Consider the following 12504-nt stretch of genomic DNA (forward strand, 5'->3'; position numbering starts at 1 on the left):
CCCGCCCCAACACTGCTTCTCAACCAATCGCTGCTCCCCCTCTCCTTCTCAATTCACTTTACTCCAGTACCAAGAAACCCCCCCCACACACACACACACACACACACCACAGAAAATTAGGCATAACACGGCACAGAGTCCAACATTCACCATCTGCTTTCACTTAGAGGAGAGTAGTGGCTGGTTAGATTCTTGAGAAGGAATGTAGAAGAAGTGTGGAGAGTGTGTCAGACTCTGTGTGTGCGTGTGTGTGTGTGTGTGTGTTACATACCTTTACTGAGCCATCTTACATGGAGACAGGTCTCTAGGCAGGCAACGACCTCATTCTTGCTCTGTTGTAACAAAACACAAAAAGCAGATATGAAGATACTGCAAGACGACAGGCAGGAACTGAGTGTCCGTGTGAAAGGCAAGGCATGGTGGGAAGTGACTGGACATGAGTAAGCTGTTCCGAACTCCACTTGGATGGAGGTCCAGAAGAGGAGGGAGCAGGGGAAGGAGGTTAGAAGGAGGAGGGAGCAGGAGGGGGAGGGAGGAAACGGAAAAAAACACGGGTGAATCAAAGTCTGCAGGAAAGGAGGGATGAGAAAAGATGAAGAAAATAAACTGAATGTCAGCTGTTTTCAGTATCACATCCTCATAATGCTGGCTACCTGGGAAATTAACAGTAGTGTCCCTTCCAATTAGTGCTGTGAAACCACTGGTAACCTTCTCATCAACGAGAGGCCCACTCCACACCAACAACAGCCCACTCAAGCATTGAAACCTGGGATTAAATCGTGGGAAGAATGTCACACAACACAGCACAGAAAGTAGCTTTTAATCGCATGTACAATGTTAAACCCTGACCACAGAATGAACCATTCAACCTGTATTTCTAGTCTGCTGCTGCTGCTGTGTTCATGCACGACCATTCAAATAATGTGTTCCTCGGAAAACACTCAACCTTTGCTGAAAGCATGATGTCGTGTAAACATAGAGAGTGAAAGGGAGGCAGATGGAGAGTGACAATATGTGTGGGTGAGTCATCAAGCACTTGTTTAGTTTCTCTGCCTGGTTTTGAGCCTTTTCCTCCTATACCAGCACAGTATATAGATGCTGCCGCCCGTGGAGTCGTTCACAGCTAACAGTACAGACATCTGTCATGAAAGCCACTTATTTAGACACCAAGACCATTTTGAGTCCAGTGTCTGGTTCAGCAGGAGTCAAAAACCTAAAGAACCAGCCATACGATAAACAAACATCTCATGCTACTGACTGAGATGCTGCTGATTTAAAGGGTTGGTTTTCTATTTAAAGTCTGACAGCAGGTTTTAAAATGGCTGAAGTCTTCAGATCTCTTCACATACTTTATGACACAGTTCTCCCACATACAACGCATTTTGATTAAAAGCTAGTGACACTGCCTAACATGTACGTTTGGACCAATTTTATTACACAACTAATTAACAATAAACAAATGGTGGCACATGGTTATGACATAGTCTGACAGAAAGCATACAAAAAAAATGTTTGGGGGGGGTGGAAAATGGTCATTTTCAACAGAACATTTCCAAAGACTTGTAAGGAAAGATGTATTTTTGTGATTGTTTTTATTTTGTTTTTCAATGGTACAACAGACTGAACAATTAGCCTGAAGTAAACAACAATTAGTCCCTCGCAGGGAGCAAAATCCTGGAATTAACAAGTCTTAAATATGTTCCATTTGGTACGGTATATGATTTAAACAACCAGATATTAGGGTCAAGACTAACAACTCAATAGGTCACAACTAAAATCAACTACTATCGCCTGACTATCATCACCTCAGAGTCATGACCAGCATTGAACTTTCATTTAAAGTACACAACAGTGAGACAACACTTAACCCAGAACTTACACAGTTTTACTTAATAACCAGAAGTACAGAAGAGCAAGAATGAAGAGTTAAAATACAGGTTACTGAAATGACGGTACGTATTGAATAATCTGAGCTGGTTCTGAAATTGAAGTTGAAAGGGACATGTTTTTTTCAGTGCTTTTTCTCATTTTTTATTTGTTGCAATTGTTCAAATTTTAAATGAATCCACATCATATTAAATTAAATTTAATTCGATTTGTATAGCGCCAAAACACGACATACAATATCTGTATGGCAGTGTCTATATTAAGGGAGAAAACTTTACAATATTAAAGAGAGAAGGGAAACCCAACAGTTCACACAATGAGCAAACACTAGGCATCAGCGGGGAGAGAAAAAAAACCTCCCTTTTATCAGGAGGAAATCTCTGACAGAACCAGAGATAAAGTCCCCATCAACAACAAACCAAGGAAATAAATACTGCATAGTGTGTTGAGCCAATCACCTAAGAGTGTCTGGCAGTAAGCAGAGACACACCCACACCCACTCAAAGGAGGAGAGAGCTGCACAAATAAATAAATAAAACCCAAACACATGGCCTAGGGTCACAACAACTTGCAAAGCACTGATCACAGCCACTATGTGTTTCAATGTAGGATCGACAACCGCCATTGTTTTTCTTATTTATACTTATAAACCACCTGCCGTACTGACTGTGACAGCAGCACAACGTCTGCGCTAAGGGTCATGAAAATGTCTTCAGCTGTTTGCTAAGTTTGACCATGTGTTGCCATTCATCTGTCACCAGAATGTCAGGCTGCAGTCTCTGAAGTGGCTGTGGCCTCCTCTGCCTCTCTCCTGTCTTTACAAACATGGTGGTCCCTCTTTAAGTGTGGAAGTGGTGGCAGATACAGATGGTACCAACAATGACTTCAGGCAGGATGTGGTAATGATGTCAACAATAACTTCCTTCTCTATGGGCTGTAGCGTCCATCAAAGATTTGATGGACTCGGCAGAAAATAATGTCAGGCGCTTGAATTCAACTTGCCAAAATTTCCCCATGATTGGATCAAAAGTAACAACGTTAAGCTATAAATGCTTCACCTAAGAAAATTCTTAAATTACTTCATGTCAGTTTTTCTTTCAACAAACTCCTCAGGGAAATATCAACAAGATTAGATGATAAGAGCTCCTCTGAGATCACCTGCTCCTCACTCTTTCTTGCTGAGTGAGCACCGTGGAGGACCTCAAGTGTCATTTATCCAAACTAAAGCACATTTAATTGTGAATAAAACACACTACAGTAAGAAACCATTCATAATTAAAAAACAATGTTTTCAAATTATAAGTCATACTGCAATAAACTGTTTAAAACAGTTGAAACTGAAACTGTTCATTGCAGTGTGTTGCATCAGCAAAGGTAATGATGACAATTACAAATACATTTGGCTGAAAACTGTAATTTCCTGCAGTGGGAATGGTTTTAGTTGTGGGGTTGCTTAAATAGCAACTGGCTCTTGACTCCTCACTCCTGCGGTACACATGACGACACAAAGGCAACAAAGGCTTGGCCTTTGTTTCTGACAAAAATAAAGAGGAAATAAAGTCAGTTGCCATGTCTTTTCTAGAGCTGATTTGTAGCCTATTCAGCTTTCTGTAATCCAGAAGTTTTTCATACACACAGGTGTGGTCAGGACAAATAGCTCAGAGGGAGGACACACCCTTCACTTTGAATAAAGCTCATCTTTCTTGCCAAACTGGAGTTTTTTAAAGTTTGAGTTCACAGCACATTTCATCCAATTATTCTGTGACTGCATTTGTGTTTCTCTTTTTTAGTTTCATTTCTTATTCACTCCCTTTGTTCAAGGTGACACTCACAGAAATAAAATTTACAGTGACCAGGTGGCAGCCATGGTAACCCCCTGAACGACAGGTCCATTAAAGAGATAACAGCTGCTGAAATATTTAGGGCTACTACAGGTGAAGTCGTTGAGGACCAGATAGTTCCTGGTCTGAGTATTTATAGCCTTTACCATCCTCATCCAATCAGCCACACACCAGGAAGGAAAGGACATTGATTTTCTTATCTATGTTTATTATTTCTTTCATCCAGAAGGGCATTTGCCGCCATGTCAGACCAATCTTCTTTAGGAGAGGAGGAATCAGACTGAAAGGACAAACAACAGCCTCAAACTATTGTCCATTTTACTCATGGAAGCTTATGCAAAAACAATAAATAAACATAAACTAAAAGGTTTCCTTACTCACTCACCAAACTTATTTTACTTATTTTTTTTATTTTCAATTAGTCCTGGCAGCATAATTTGTCTGTGAGATTACATTTTGCTCATTTAGGACCTTCAGTCAATGAAAAAGTCAGGCATGAACAAGTAAGTGGAATATTTTGAGAAGCTGCATTGCAGTGACATTCTACTGCTGATACAAAAATATTGATTATGGGCTCTTTAAAGTCAGTGTAGCTTCAGGTCTGACATGAAATAAATCTTGTAAAGCTAGAACTTCAAAAAGCTGCAGGTAAACAAGATCCATACTGTTGGGGTTTCACTCGGAACACTCCACACAGACTAATTCATTAAAACCCTGACCATTAACACCAGCAGTAGAGTCTCTCAAAACACACAACTTCTCCAGCACTTTGCTGAGAACATACATGGAGGGAGTGATGTGGTAAAAAAAAAGCCATTTTTCCATTTTGATCTGGGAACCTGACCAAAATGTAGTGAATAATAGTAGAGAATAGTGTATATATAACTGTTAACGTGGACACACAAGCCTAACAGATGCTGAATAATGACCGTAACTGGCTTATAAGATAAGACTGTGATTATGTAAGCAGATAGTGCTGCTCCATGCTGCAGCTCTGTGGATTCACATGCACATGAATGGGTGTTGGCTGTTTTTAGGTGTAAACTGGTTTCACAAACAGGCTGATCCCAACATATTGCTCAGTGATCACGAGAAGGGATTTGTTAACATGTCCAAATACACTGCAGGGGTGACAAAGGAGGAGAGAAAGCAGGTCCACCAAGTCATCCTGCAACGTGACGACACAAGCTGCAACACCCACTGATTTCATCATGTTAAGAAAGACATTTTGATCTTAATTGCACACATACCGTGTAGTTTTGAGTTAATTGTAGGGCTATATGAAAAGAAAAACATGCATTTTTATATACTGAGCTCCAAATGGCAGATAAAGCTAACTTCAAATGTGGCAGCTCTGTGGGAGCAGATGCATCTAAACATGGACAGATGAAAGAGCATCTTCCTAGTGTGACATCATACTTAACTTTCATGAGTCATTGCGTTTGTGTACTACACATTATGTGTACACCCACGAGTCCTAAAGCTTTAGCGACTACAGGTTGTTTACCCCAACTAGACCCAGAGCAGCATCACCTGAAGTGGTGTCATCCCTGTGGCAGCAGGCATACCAGACCTTTATTGTCATGGTAACAATAAAACATCTAGATAAGCTCATGAAATAGTCATGGTTTGGTCAAATTGAGACACAAAAACAAAACTTGCTTGGATCTAGGGAAAATATTTAAGCTTTAATGTTCAGTGAAACAGTTAAACTACCCCTATATTGTTATACAGTGTCTGATAAATATCCAGATTTATTTTCTTTTGCATAAAAGGTTTGACTTGTTTAATTAGGCAGAGACATACGCAACAATAATGCATCTTTGAGTTAACACTGGCAAAACATCAGGTCAACCAAGAGACCTCATGTGGAGGATAAAGCAGTAGTAATGGATGGATGGAAAACAGGCTCAAAAGACCAGTGCTAACAAACTAATGATGGGTCGTCTAAGTGTTAGCGTAGCAACATTTTCTAATAAGTGCTGCAAACAACTTCACTACCTGAGGTTAATGTGGGTATTTAGTCAGAGATTAACATACCTTTAAAATTCAGCCAAAACCAAATATTCCTGAGGCGAGCACAAACGTTCCTACTGCAATTACAAATAATCTGATACGTGTCAGGACATTTCACTCAAAGCAGCAATCCTCTGGGGGACATCAAGTAAAAGAACACATTTTCATAGCAAAACATCCCATACTCACTGAACAAGAAACACAAGATTCTCAGCCTTCCTGGAAAGTTAGAAAGTAAGAAAAGTCAGACCTCGGGACACCTATTTTCCTCTGCGGACAATGACATTTTGTGGCTAAGTATATTTCCAAATCAGCTTCAAAAGAGTGTGTGACTTGTGTATAAACTGTGTGGATCATTACAACCTTCCGTGTGTCCTCCACTGAAGATCCTATCCTCTTCCTGAAACTCTATAGTTTCTCTATAGTGCTGTCTTCCGACCCTCACGGGCTAAATGACCTCATTGTATGTACACAGTGCGGGCTGGTGACATCAGTCCTACTTTCATGTTGGTATGAAGAGCCTTCAGCCTATCCCTGCATGACAATGGGCTTCTCTAAGTGATAAGAACGTGTTTAGTGTGGGTATATCTGATCTCTGCTCCTTCTACTTCCTCTGTAACTGGTTTGCATCACATCTAACTCGCTGATAAAAAAGCCATGCTTGCATGTGGAGCGGAGGATAGATGATATGGTATGTCTGTGAAGTTGAGAGATGTTTATCACAGAGATGTGTAATTAGCCAACTGGATGAAAAGAAGAGTTTCTGATTCAAAATCGAGTTCTTTAAAGAAGCTTTGAGCCAACAGGGACATGAACCAACTCACAACCTAGAGTTTTGTTTTGTTTTTAAAGGGAAAACAGAACAAATGCCTCTTGGGCTCATCTGCGTCAAATATTTGCTTGGGTGTGGATGTGCGAGTTTCTCTGCTCTGTTTTAAACAGACGTAACAAAAAACTTTCCATTCCAGTGGAAACTATATCACTTTACTTGTGCCTTCACGTGACTGCACTTATTGAATATGTTGAATATGTTGAATTTTCAGGTCAAAATAGATTGACATTGTATAATCATGTATACTCTCCAGCACAATAGATTTACCACTTCATGTCAACTATCCTGTGATAGTTGAGGACAAATAGCAGGCTCCATAAACACAACTTGAAACCTACATTCTAGTTCACTTCACAAGCGGTTTTACTAGATTTAGCTGCAATCTCTATGATTTTCACAACACTTTGGGGGCAGTTTTCTCGTCTACAAAAGACCAAAATATCCTGACAATTGTCAGCCATGTAGACACAGAATCCTTACTTGAGACTACTTTCAGGTTCCTGTCGGTCACTGTTGTTAAGACACGGCAGTAGAAAGGTGCCGATAAGGACGAAGGACCTTTTTTTAAAAATGATAGATACTGGGTTAATCTAATCACAGTTAATTTGAGCAATAAATACATTTGTCATTATTCCATGAAAAATGGATAAATACTTCAGGCAAGGAGGCCTTGCTTTATGGAGGCCATCATCTTGTGCTGTCATGTTTCTACAGCCACTCAAAAAGGACAAACAGACAAGAGAATAATTTCATATCCCCGATATTAGAAAACGAGAGGTGAGCAGAGGAGTTGTCTATTTGTTACAATCTGCAGTCTCACCATAGCATGTCACTAAATATTACACACTGGACTTTTAAGTAGTGTGGGAAATGTACTCACTTTTAGCTGAGTTAGAAGGCAGTGAAGATTAATACCATTCTCAAGGAATGCTAAAAATGCTGAGCTATTCTTTTAATCCAAAATAGTGTGTGAATTTAAGGCAGTACTTTGTGCTGAGCCTGTGAGAAATGCTGCCAGAGACGACCATTGCCACATAGCTGCCATGCTGCCCGTTAACTCTCAGAGTCAGCGTCGAGAGGCAATGGATGAGGGCAGGGCTAATCCGAAACATGGGACACAGCTGAGCTCACTCGCTCGTGGAGGAAGCCAAGAAACAGGTTAACACGCAGACACCCGCTGCTACTATAACAGCAACAACAACTGTTCTGCCCATTTCCCACTTAATTCTGCTGTGAAGGTACAAAGAAACGTCAGCCACACAACAGTGTGATCACCAGAGACAAGGTGAGGCTGATTAGTTTCAAAACACAGACTTGGGACCTGAACCTTTACATGTAATCACATTAGAATGACCAATATTCACAGCCTACTGAGACTCACTGAGATTCCGTGTGTGGACATCATCACCAGACAGACTCTCCCATAAAACGTTGTTATATGGAGCAAAGAAACCAGAAAACATTCACATTTAAGAAGCTAGAAAATCAGAAAGCCTGTTTTAATTATTTAAAAAAAGAAAAAATCAATCAATTATCAAAATAGTTAACATTTAATTAAGTAATTGCTTAATTACATAATCATTGCAGCACTAGTCATTATAAATAAAACTGATTGACCATATTCCTCACACGCAACACTTGGTTTTGAATATTCAAACACCATATCAGCATTTATGATCAACGCACGTGTGTTGGAGAGTTGGAGAGACAGGTGAGATGTACATTACTTTGTAAATGAATGGTGTGAAAAGAGTTAGGCAGAGCCCCCACAGCAGCAATCATGAATAAGTGGAGAATCAAAAGCATCTTTGTTCAAAACAATAAACAACCAAACCACAGGAAAAGAAACCCCTTACAATCATCAAACTCACACATTTACAGCCCTTTACTGTAAACAAAAATACTGCCTGAATAAATCTTAAAATACTGTCATACTGCAGAGGAGCTCTGACTTTACGTCTCATCTCCTCCGGCTGTGCAGGGAAGAGCCAGTGGTTCTTTGCTAATGGGCTTTAAACAAGATCCACATGAAGGGAAGTTTTTCAAACACAGCAGCCACATCTGGTGATGATGACTTGCTAAGGTTCTGTGGACATGTTTGTTTTCATAACAAAAGGGAAAATCAGTTTGACAAAGAAGGAAATGGACGGAGATTAGCTGTTATCAAGTGCCTCAAGTATCTGAATGAGTCACAAAACACATGACGGTGTTGAAAGGTCAATATGACCATGAACAGACAGACAGATAAAATTCAAGTTCAAGTTCTAATCACTCATTAAAGTCCACCCTTCTTGAAATTATTTTGCAATTCAAATCACAATTTTTTTTAAATTATTCAGCCCCAGTGTTGATTAAAACTTGTCTGTTTAATCAATATCTGTTTAAACCCATACTATAAGTGGATCTTGTGTTCATCAAAGTTGGTAAAAAAAAAAAAAGAGAAACGGGGGAGGTTACATAAGGTCACAGGGGGGTTATCTTTCAGGAGGAGACGGCATTCATACACAATACTCCATATACATGAAAAACCCAGTCAAATCAACCAAATTATGAAGTCAAAGTAATTATTTCATTAATTCATTATTTTAGATTGTTAAAAAAGTTGATTAATAATTTCAACCAAAAACGATTAGCTCTACCTTCTTAAATGTGAGTAATCAATGTGTCTTAGTCTCTCAGCAGGTTATAAACTATGAACTATGACATGAAAACTGGCCGCTAAAATGAGGGGAAAAAAAGACTAATCAAAGCAACCAAAATAACTGTAAATTCAAAGTCTTAACAAACTTCTGGCATCTGTTAACAAGCTTTGGAAATATCCAACTTAAAAAAACACATTCAGACACACAAACATAAACTGTCTCCAAAGCAGCAGAGTGATAAATCACACTAAGGCTGACATTATTCTTCTGGCATTTTCCTGCATGGAGAGAAACAAAAACACTGTTTTAGCCATTTGTGTTTGATATACTTTCTCTATCGACACCAGGTGGCTGTGGGAAGCCTTGATTTAGCTGGTGGAAGAGATCACCTGTGAAGGAATGACACAGCCATGAAATATTCATGGTGTTTGCTGGTAACTCTGCACCACTCTACATTATGTCTCCCTCACAATGGATATCTGAGTTCAGAGCTCATTAGGACAGTCGAGCTTTACGTCAGTGTGTGGCTGAAAAATAACTTAGCCGTGAGCAAACAACAACAGCAGCAGCAGCAATGTGTGTCGGCTGAGAGATAAACAATAACAATAACTGTCACCAAATTATTTTCTTCAATAGTAATGATTTGTTTCGATCATGCAACATCCACAACACAAAGCACAGTGAAACATCCCCCTTTTTTAACGTACGATTACTGCATGTTCATAAGGAGCAGGAGAGCTCAAGTTCAACAATGTTTATGCATTGTGCAAACACACTATACGATGTTACATACGAATCTAAATGTTTTGTGCCAGATGTTTCATGGACTACAATAACCCAACTGTTGACCTTATTCTTGATAGGACATGATAGATTATGAGATAAAAGTGATTTGCTGAGAGCATAGTCTGATAATAAAATCAGGTTAGGTCCGCTGTTGTCTATACTTTAATTGTTAATGCGTTATATGCAATTAAGTTGTGTGTGTAATGTGGCTGAGATAAGAAATCCATAAGTGAATAACAGAAAACAGAGTATTCACTTATGGATTTCTTATGTGCCACCTCATTTGGGTTAAGACAATCGGAAAATGCTGCTCCTCGTCTTAAATGTCCACTCACTTTCCTACTTACCCCTGATACTTACTCTATATTAGAGTGTAATTTTAATTTTTTTTGTAATTTTTTTACTATATTGTATTTTATTTTATTCTATTCTAATTTCTTTAACTGAATAAAGTCATTCAATCTTCAATCTTACAGTGCAACGTCTCATTCAGTGTACGGTTTTCATCTCAATATACAGGCTGCACATTGAGCCTTTGACATATTGCTATTAATACTATATGGGCAAAAAAAACATCCATCCACCCATCCATCTTCTAACGCTTTATCCTCCACATGAGGGTCACAGGGAGCGCTGGTCCAGAGTCAACTCAAAAAACACATTTGATTGGCTGTGACTGAAACACTGACAGATTTCCATGCAGACTCTGCACAACTGTGAATTGTGGGTAAAATCGGGCAAAATATCTTATAGTGTTTCCCCAGCTTTAGAGACCTTTCACACTTCTGGGGCATGTATGTGTTGTGTTACCGTGTATTTGCACACTGTATAAAAACATATCCATTCTGAACCTTTGTTATAATGATAGATACTGAGAAAAATCATATCACGCTATACATTGTTATTGAACTATAGATTATAGAGAAGCTCAGCTTCAACTGTTCTCTATGGGACGACACAGAACAGGTGTTTTTCATTGTGGTGAGCTTGCCGGTGATTGGACAAATGCGTCAAAAACATCACTTTCCCAGAAGCTCAGCTTCTCTGGGAGTCAATGGAGCAGTGGGCAGGGCGCAGACGGTGGGTTTATGCTTGATGAATAGAGGAACATATACGACAAGGAGCCTTTTCTGCCTCAGTCCTATGTGAATTTTTTAGCGAGGGAAGTCTGTAGACAAATAGCTGGTTGTTGTGGGTTATTTGCTCGGTGATATAGACCATTTTAGTTTGTACATATACACTGTAAATAAAAACACTTTTATAGCCTTTCAGTTTTACATAATTTACCTTGTTCTAGTTGTTTGGTTGCAGAATTTGTGTAACAATTTATGTATAAATAAATGGGCCTGAAATTAGCTTTCCCTGTTTCAAATACCAGCAACTGCCACTGATAGATAAATAAAAATAAAATAAAATAAATGCATAAAAAGAGTAGATAATGATTTATTGCACTGCCCTTGTACTCATAATACCCGTCAAAACAACAGCATATTATAATTTAGCTGTGGCTGCCAAGTGGTGAACTATGACACAATGATTAGAGCTGGGGTGGGTCTGCTTTGTTACTATGGTGAGGACTCACAACAGCAAAGACACGAGTGGAAACACGACAACAGGAGTCACGGCGCAAAAGTTTTAAATTTAACCCATGGATGATTTAACCTGACAATGACGTTAACTCGGTGGTCATTTTTACCCAGAATCCTGCAGTAAACCCAGCACTAAGGAGACACCAAACTCCTCCACCCACTCACTCACTCACGAGCGCTTGTCAATCACGGTGTCCACAACTGCCAGTGAAATAACAAAACACACGAACACACACGTGGTCCAACAACAACACAAAGCTCACTTTTAAGTGTAATTATTTAACACACAAGTAAACACGAGCACAACGGCAAACGCCATGTTAGCAGCTTTTCCTTCTTTCTTACCGTCGGACTGTGACTCGATCCTGCGGCTCAACACAGAGAGAGCAGCCGCTAAACAGCGTCTGTCAGCAGGAACAGCAGCTCTGTCTCACACTCACGCTAAATAAGTCCACTCAGGGATAAAACACCCGTGTGGGTTTGGTCGCGGCTTCTTCGTGTCTCTCTTTGGTAACACTACACTGAGGTGTTCCTACCTGTAACCAAGCCACTTCACCTGAACCTGGCCTTCAGCACGCACACACACACACTAATGTGAAACACACTAATCCTAACGTCAAGGCTCCTCCTACTGAGAGCTTCAGAGGCCACGCCCACTCAACAGTTTGTTTACTCTTCATCAAAAAATTGATTTCTGACAAACTGTGATAGATAGATAGATAGATAGATAGATAGATAGATAGATAGATAGATAGACAGACAGACAGACAGACAGACAGACAGACAGACAGATAGATAGATAGATAGATAGATAGATAGATAGATTTTTAAAGCAGTAAAATGTAATCAAAGTGAAAAGGATATTTTAGTAATTCAGTGAAAATAGGATCTGTGTTTTGTATGTATGTCAC

General features: G+C 39.5%; 1 protein-coding gene across 2 annotated transcripts in view; it reads right to left on the reverse strand.

Annotated features, from left to right (window-relative positions):
* Positions 1-12186, reverse strand: part of fhip1aa (FHF complex subunit HOOK interacting protein 1Aa) — a 28840-nt gene extending 16654 nt beyond the window's left edge. The window contains exons 1-2 of one of the 2 annotated variants that reach the window (XM_058640992.1): positions 11939-12186; positions 272-332 (exon numbers count right to left, since the gene is read on the reverse strand). The gene's annotated coding sequence lies outside the window, so the exon portion shown is untranslated. Of the gene's footprint in view, positions 1-271; positions 333-6107; positions 6137-11938 lie in introns of those variants that run through there. The other variant, XM_058640993.1, reaches the window with a different exon arrangement.
* Positions 12187-12504: the final 318 nt, after the last annotated feature.

This window comes from Solea solea, chromosome 10, assembly GCF_958295425.1.
Source record: "Solea solea chromosome 10, fSolSol10.1, whole genome shotgun sequence".
NCBI classification, from domain to species: Eukaryota; Metazoa; Chordata; class Actinopteri; order Pleuronectiformes; family Soleidae; genus Solea; species Solea solea.